General features: G+C 40.8%; 1 long non-coding RNA gene across 1 annotated transcript in view; it reads left to right on the plus strand.

Annotated features, from left to right (window-relative positions):
* LOC108801741 overlaps window positions 1-6,271 on the plus strand; it is a 76,903-nt gene extending 70,632 nt beyond the window's left edge. The window contains exon 3 of the long non-coding RNA XR_001942167.1: window positions 6,261-6,271. This is a non-coding gene — a long non-coding RNA (uncharacterized LOC108801741). The remainder of the gene's footprint in view (window positions 1-6,260) is intronic.
* The last annotated feature ends 207 nt before the right edge of the window (window positions 6,272-6,478 follow it).

Consider the following 6,478-nt stretch of genomic DNA (forward strand, 5'->3'; position numbering starts at 1 on the left):
CAGTGACAGGGCAGCCTAGCTGGCTGCAGGATAAAGTGGGTTAATAAGTGTATATAACTACTTTCAGCGATTTTGATATGTTTATATGTAAATATGTTCAGCACTGTTTAGCCTCTACAATTGTCTCCAGCACCATTTTGGAGAAGCCTGGTGTCCTGATTGGACAGGAAATCTCGGGAGATTTGGTCGGCCATTTTGGGGTGGTTATCTTATATAGGAAACACAACCACGTTTGTAGTCAGAACACGTGTGGATGTAGACAGGGACAGAGACCCGCTTGTGAGGGAGAGTCAGGAAAGTGCAGGGAGAGTGTTCCAGCCTGTGAGGGATAGTTCAGGGTTCCTACGGAGTCCTGTATCGGTAATCCGGGTCGGATGAAAAGACTCCCAGGTGTTTATAACCAAACCAGTGTCTCCGCTGTGAGTGCGGGAAGAGTGTGCCAGACTCCTATCTCCCTGTATGGAACGCATATCGCTGCTTCCGGGTAGAGTGCTATCAGCCTTACAGATACGTATTGTGTGCTTGGGTTTAGACTGTGCCAGTCAGTGGGAAGTGTCTAGGGTGCTAACGAATCCCACTACCGCTTACATCTGAAGTGACTGTACTGCGTACCTGTGTCTCCATGCCTGGAGTGAAACCGTTTGCTTTACTATTGTAAATATTCTTCATACTACCGGCCCTCCGGTAATAAACGTTATCCTGTTAAAAGTCAATTACGTGTGATTCCCTCTTTGAAGCCGCCACACCCTAAACCCGCTTACATACAGTTTTGTTGTTTTTTAGGCACAATTCAGGCTATGACAGGATGACTTTAACTAACAGGGCTATTCACAAAAGGGTGAAGAGTTTGGAGAAGGCAGGAGAAGTGAACAATCTAAGACAATATAGTTGAACTGGAAAGTGAGCTGAATTGAAGAACGTTTACAAATCAGCTATGTTGTCCTAGATTGTTCACTTTTCCTGCCTTCTCCAAACTCTTCACCATTTTGTGAATAACCCTGTTAGTTTCTTAATATGGAATGCAAACCCTAACTACTATATTAATATTGCTTTATAAGCAACTAACAACTCATAACATGAATACAATTCATCAGAACAATGAAAGTAGCTGTGGAATGCCTATTTTCTTATTTTACTGTGAATCAAGCTAGTTCTCTAAATCTGTATCTGTAACTAGTCATTAAACACAATAAACCAAAACTTCAAACAATTAATTTTAGTGGTCTATAGCATCTGGTGAGTTCATGCTGAGGTAATGCTCAGATAATTTTTTAATAACTTTGGATTATCTTTAGATGTCTTTATGGTATAGGACACTCTTTGCACTTTGATAAGATTATGGGACATTTTTTGACAGTGATTCTGCAAATATATTAATGTTTATGGGACTGTTAATTTCAACGGACACTTTTTTTTTCATCTACCATTTTATTTGATAGAACACTGCCATCTTCAGGCTTAAGTGGAATCTATGGTGCCAGGGGCGCAACTACAGATCATGGGGCCCCATAGCAAAATTTTAATAGTGCCCCATGGCAAACCCTTTAAAATCTAAATCAATGACAGGTAGCAGGAGAGCTGTCCGCATAGTCTCTTCCTGTACATCTGATATCAACTGTTCCATAAGTGCCATAATGGGTACAGGGTCAACAGCAACTTCAGCAATCCTTCATGGGGCCCCCTTCCACCCCTGGGGCCCCATAGCAGCCACAGGGCCGCTATGGCTATTGTTATGCCCCAGTACAGTGCCATCTATTTAATAGTGTAATTTGTAAAATACAATTACATTAATCAAAATAAAGCTAAATTGCTTTTAAAAATCGAAAAAGCACATTTGTCAAAAAAAGTTTGTTTTTTATATGAAAAAAATATACCTAATCATGTCATCGATGTCCTAAAAAATACAGAAAAATTATTTAAGTATGCAAGCTAGTAAAGTTATTATCAAATTAACCCCTGCATGCTGATGCTGCTAAATTTGCAATGGACATCAAGGCATCAATGATCTCTGGTCACAAAAGGCTTAATCTTTAAAAAATTTGCTAACATGACCTAGTACAGATATAGTGTCACCTAGCTTCTGTTTTATATATGTGCAGGATTAGTTTGTGGTGCTTGGACAAGAATCACTCTTCAGTCTATGTAGCAGGATAAAAAGCTGCTAAGACATTTAGGCACTGTTCCTCCTTTCTTGAGTTAAAATTAAACATAGGGATAAATCACCTTTCCATTTCTTCAAGTCATGTTTTTATTATATATATATATATTTTTTAATGCAGTGCTAGAAGCAGGTGCTAGCCCATTGCCTCTTTCTGCTTCCGATGTGGGGAGCATGTTAGAAAGAGCCAACTAATTGAAAATTCTGCAGGGAAATTAATTCTGCACACATCTGTTGAATCACTCTTTTTAATGTGCCTACTCTGTCAGCAGTATAATGTTTCCAGATGTTTTATATTATGTGATGAGACTTTCTTTGAAATAAAACATATTCTCATGGGATAAAAAGTAAATGCATTTAAAGGAGAATATTAAAGTTCAAACCTAGGTGGTAAAAAATATTATTGAGAACCTGTTACATTTAAATTAACCTGTAAACCTAAAGTGTATCTAAACCAAAGAACAAAACTTAAATAGATCTCAATTTACAAGTCCTTAAATGTGGTGGTTGCATTAGCGTTCTTTATTCAGGCTTCTTTCCCTTACTTTCACCTGGTGATCCCACCAGATCCTGTCCTAAGATGACAACACTTGTGTTTTGAAGTCCACAGAAAAAGCTGGGACAAAGGTGTTTTGAAGTCCACAGAAAAAGCTCGGAACAATGCCAACTAATAACAGTAGGCACAGGCAGAGTGTACAGGAAGTTATCACCTTACAAGACACCTTGGCAGGATCAACAGGCATTTTTTGCAAGCAGATATAAGAAAAATGTTTGAAGCAGTATATTTAACAGAACAAAAGGAAACAAATAATAGGACTTCATTATAAGGGTTTACATGCACTAGATGCTAATGTATGGTATCTTACAGCCCCCTTACCTTAGGAAGGGGAACTACAGAATAATGGCAGACTTATGCAAATGTGGCGAACCAAGAGCTGGCTGCATGATGGTGCGGCAAAGGTGATGTTATTAGCACTGAAGTTGAAAGCAGCAAGCTTTTCTACATGTGTAGGATTTTACAACCGTAACCTGAAAAAATGGTGCAATTGATAGTTGAATGATCAATTATACCACAGCTAAACATGTCGATGAGATTTTATACTATGGTTTTTAATTGAAATGTATAGGGATGCACTGATACTGTTTTTTCTGGTATCGAGTACGAGTACTGATATATATTTATTCCCAGTACTCGCCAATACCAAGTACCGAGTACCGGTGCTGCGTGCCCCGATTATCAGGAAGTCAGGCAGTGGATCATGACCCATCGCCCCGGCTTCCTGATTGCCTGTGAAGCTGGTGTTCAAGCAAAAGAACACCGGCTTCACTTGATGAGGCTGCCTGACTTGCTGCCTGGCTTCCTGGCCAATCAGGGCGACTGGTCTTGAGGTGCCGTCTGGCTTCCTGATTGGTCAGGAAGCCAGGCTGTCTATCAACAAGTGAAGCCGGCTTACTAGCCAATCAGGAAGCTGGGCGGCACATCATGACCCACCTCCCGGCTTCCTGATTGCCTTGGATGCCAGCTTCACTTGTTGCAAGGCAGTGTGGCTTCCTGACCAATCAGGAAGCCTGGACGTGAGCCATGATTTGCCACCTGGCTTCCTGATTGGTTAGGAAGCCAAGCTGCCTACCAACATGCGACGCTGGCTTCCTAGCCAATCAAGAAGCTGCGAAGCACATCATGACCTGCTTCCCGGCTTCCTGATTGGCTAGGAAGCGGGCTTCACTTGCTCCTGGGCAGACTGGCTTTCTGACCAATCATGAAGCCGTGAGGCTGGTTATTACGTGCTGCCTGGCTTCCAGATTGGAGCCAGGCTGCCTAGCAACAAGTGAAGTCGTATTCCTAGCCAATCAGGAAGACGGGAGGCGGGTCATAACCCACCACCCGGCTTCCTGATTGTAAAGGAAGAGGACTCCATGCTTCCTTGGCACTGCCGGTCAGTGGGAGATCTCCCTCTGACCGGAAGTTCCGGTATCGGAAGTTAGTATCGGAGCATTTGGGGGGAGTATGAGTACTCGCCCAAATACTCGATATCGGCACCGATACCGATACTAGCATCGGTGCATCCCTAGAAATAGAAATGTCTTTAAATTGATATTAAATTCAAAAGGTTTTTAAGCTATTTCAAATGTTGATTAAATCAGGTACAATGGACGCTGCTTCTTTATGTTTAAAAGCTTTAGTATCCTGCAGAATCAGCTGGTCCCCTGAGCCCTGGCCTTCAAATCCTGTTTTAGGGTGGTTCCTTTCCCTTGCAGGGCCCCATGGAGCCAACTTTGTGTGTGCTAGTAAGCTGTGTGCGTCTCCACAAACACACAAAATAAACGGATATCACCAGCACACCAATAATGTTGAAGTCTAAAGTGTTCATTTATTGGATCATCATGTCACCAGAACTAGCGCTTTCGGGGCCACGCAGGGTCGCCTGATGAAGGGGACACTGAATAATAAATGCGTGGTCGGGTTACTTAGTCTGAATGGTTACCAGCCTTATTGGTTATCAGTTTAATGTAGTATTAAACTCTCAAACCTTTTTACAATAATGAATCCAGATCAAACAAATATACATTGCCCAGCAAAATATTTCTTTCCATCTCTGTCAGCTTCCCTGAGCTTCCTGTCCAGTACAGGATCATAAGGGAGAGCGCAGTCTACAGCAGCTGTCCATCTACTAGCCTGGAGAAGGGAGGAGAGGGGAGCAGAGAAGTAGATTGCCTTGCTGTGTCTGTGTTTGTGTCTGTGTCTGTGGAGACACACACAACTTAAAAGCACACACAAGGGTGGCTCCATAGAACACTTCAAGGGAAAGGAGCCTCCCTAAAACATAATTTCAAAGTTACTGCTTAGGGGAACCAGCTGATTCTGTAGGAAACTAAGACTTTTAAACATCAAGGAGCAGCATTCAATGTAAGTCATTTAGCATTTTAAATAGCTTAAAAACATTTTTACTTTAATATGACTTTAATTCAGCACGTGGTACTTACTCATAGGTGCTGATTGGGCTCTTTTTTACCTGACTTGCCTGGTTCTTGTATTTATTCTTAAAAACATATATCACGTACAATTATCTAACATGTGTACAGTTTTGTTTTATAATAAAATAGTTTGTCATAGCCACTGAAACATTTATTAAGTCTGGGGCTTCTTTTGTTACTGAATAATGTCACATAGGTTATACTTCGCCGTATTTTGCTGCAGGCTGTACAGTTATAAATCTTTCACAGAGAACAATACACCTACAGTGCACCCAAACTTTTAAGTTCATTATTGCATACTCACAAACCATCTGTCTCACCATATGACTTTTAAGACATGAGTAAAATAGTAATGTTACCTATGTTAATGTGTGACAACTTGCTTGTCTTACAATATAGCAATTCCAGTTTACTGTTGTTTTCACTTTTGTGACCATATTTGTTGTGTTCACATTAATAAATGCACAGTTATCCTCATAATTACTGTGAGCGTCCTCAGAATAACCGATTAACTTCAGACAGATTCCCCACTTGGGGAATTATTAGATTTAGGGAGCAGTGTTACCAAAGAATTTGAAGCATACAATTTTCTGGTTAGGACCTAGCCATCAGCCAGATGAAGGCACAGGCGGCTAGAAGGTAAAATCTGAATGTGTTAGCTATGGGAGGGCTTGATCCATCAGGAGTTTAAAAAAGATGAGGGAGCGCCCAAGCCAAGATCCTTTTAGCAGCAAGGACACTGAGTGCATCTCTTGGCACAGTATTCCACAGGTGTGCAGACTGGTGCTAACATGCGCTGTGCTTTGCAGTAACCATCATTGGTCATATAGATGCATGGAGGTGCACAGGCAGCTACTGATGTCCATTCATGCCTGCATAAAGACTTCCTTAGATCTAGAATAGTATGAATTTAAAGTGAACACACCATAATAAATCCTACTTCACAAAAAACAATACTTTTTGCCAAAAACAGTACTTTTTGCCAAAAACAGTACTTTTTGCCATTGCCAAAAAACAGTATATTTTTGCCATAATTTAAAAACACTGTTCTAAGTTTCCTCGTGTCATAAGGAAAGATAACACTTTTAGAATAGAGGTGCACACCTTACGGAATGCTTTGTGCTAGGGTGACTGATCATCTGGCAATCTTGAAAAAAAGAAACGGCCTATGTAAAGATTTTCTTGTAATTCTCACTCAGGACTGGTAATCATAAAAACAGCTCTTTTATTTAAACTTAACTAAAATCAAAAAAGCAGAGAAAGAAGCTCCATACCACCTGTGTTTCCAGTCCCTACTGATTCTCAAGTCAAAAAAAAAAAAAAATTGCTTCTTGTTTGAGAAAG

This window comes from Nanorana parkeri, unplaced genomic scaffold, assembly GCF_000935625.1.
Source record: "Nanorana parkeri isolate BGI_ZX_2015 unplaced genomic scaffold, ASM93562v1 scaffold2472, whole genome shotgun sequence".
Taxonomy (NCBI): domain Eukaryota; kingdom Metazoa; phylum Chordata; class Amphibia; order Anura; family Dicroglossidae; genus Nanorana; species Nanorana parkeri.